The sequence below is a fragment of the Gavialis gangeticus genome, unplaced genomic scaffold, assembly GCF_001723915.1.
Source record: "Gavialis gangeticus isolate Ggan-Ray unplaced genomic scaffold, GavGan_comp1, whole genome shotgun sequence".
NCBI lineage: Eukaryota > Metazoa > Chordata > Crocodylia > Gavialidae > Gavialis > Gavialis gangeticus.
The window spans coordinates 10,224,032-10,225,829 of record NW_017728996.1 but is presented as its reverse complement, the minus strand read 5'-3'; the positions used below and the strand labels follow the sequence as shown (position 1 = coordinate 10,225,829).

The following is a 1,798-nucleotide window of genomic DNA, read 5'->3' as shown; positions in this document are numbered from 1 at the left end:
AGATAATTCAATATACAAAAAATTGCATTATACAATTGGGCCAAAGCATATTGTATTTTTACCTGACCTTCACTGGTCAGGTTCATAGGATAGCTCTTTCACACCCATGTTTCCCACTCTTAAAATGCACTCGAAGCTCCTGATAAGAAGCAAAACCTCCTAGTATGTTGAAATAACTTCTGGACACAATTTTACATGCTTCCCACATCACCATATTGGATTCTGTTCTCATGGGGAGAGAGATCTCTAAATCAAAAGTGTATTTTAGTTGAGAAAGAGGTACTGAACTGCCAGCTTTTGAAATATCCAGCAAGCTATTTTCGTCATGCCTTGGCATGCAGGGGGACTGGGGAAACCAAATTTAAAGAACTTGTCGAAGCTCAGAATAATTTGTGAAGTGAATGGAAAGTGCCCTTGACAGTAAGAAACTGCTTGCCTTGTGTAGTGAAATAAATACTAAGTGGAAATTCCAAATTTCCTCACGGCCCCCTAGTCAGGGATTCCTGGGCAGGTCATCCCGCACATCTGCACCACGTTTGCCCCATCTTCAAATGGCATCACTAATGCCCCACCTTTGAGAGGCTTGAGATCTTCAGAAGAGTCGGAATAAGAACTAATTCTCCTCTTTCTCGTCATCAGTACCAACGCGCCTTGTGCTGAGCAGTCCAGCTACCTATTCATTATTTGTACCATGTAGCACACAAAGTAACTAACCACGACTGGGATCCAACTGTCACAGGCACTGTATGGATGCAAAATAAAAGAAGTGTGAATTTGCAAAGCCCTGATGGGGTTATAGTCTAAACCAGCAGTTCCCAAACTCTGACAAATTACACACCACCAATTTAAAACAATACAACCTTACATACCACCTGGGCGGGGGGTGGCTGTGTGTGGGGGAGGAGCATAGGGTATGTTGGGGGGTTGTGTATAGTTGGGGGTTTGTGGGGGAAGGGTGTGGGTGTGTGGGGTTTGTGGAGTGGAGTGTGAGGGACCCCCCACACTCCTCCCATGGTGCAGCAGCAAGCAGGGGTGCTCAGGACACTCAAGGCACCCAACGGGGCTCAGCTCCAGCCAGTGCTGCACATCACAGCGAGGGGTGCATCCTCCGCTGGGCAGTCTGTATCGCTGGCACTCCCCACACTCACTGGCCATGGGAGGGAAACCCTGCATGCTGAAGCCGGCTGCCTTCCCTGCCCCACAGGGGAAAGCACCTGGGGCTTCCCTCCCACTCTGCACAGCCCCAGCGGGGAAGGCAGCTGGCTCCAGCACACAGGGCCTCCCCCTGTGCCCAGTGAGCGCAGGAGTTGCACATGCACACCAGGGAGCACTGGCGATACAGATGGCCTGGCAGAGGCTGAGTCCCTTGCTGCAATGTGCAGTGCTGGCTAGAGCTGCACCCTGCTGGGCACCTGTGCCAGGCACAAGTGCCCTGAGCACCCCTGCCTACCACTGCCGTGTACCACTGACAGGTCGTCTGCATATCACTGGTGGTACACGTACCCCAGATTGGGAACTGGTGGTCTAAACAAAGAGCACAGATCATAGAAGCACTACTCACCTCCATTTTCAGATAGGAAAATGAAGGCATTGGAAGTTTCTGCCAGTGTGAGAATTTTAATTTATCATCTCCTGAGTCCCAGACAGGCTCATAGCTGACTTACAGAGCTGGTAAAACATACAAACTGGTCAAAAAAATTTCCCTCAAACTGTTTTTTTTTTCCCCCACATAAAAATATGATATAATCAGTAAAGTGTTTTTGGCCCGAACCCAAAATACTTTGTGGTTTTTTTCTGT

At 48.8% G+C, this 1,798-nt stretch overlaps 1 long non-coding RNA gene across 1 annotated transcript in view; it reads right to left on the bottom strand.

Moving 5' to 3' along the window:
- Nucleotides 1-434: 434 nt before the first annotated feature.
- The window catches only part of LOC109288355, a 26,017-nt gene continuing 24,653 nt past the window's right edge, over nucleotides 435-1,798 (bottom strand). The window contains exon 3 of the long non-coding RNA XR_002095112.1: nucleotides 435-742. This is a non-coding gene — a long non-coding RNA (uncharacterized LOC109288355). The remainder of the gene's footprint in view (nucleotides 743-1,798) is intronic.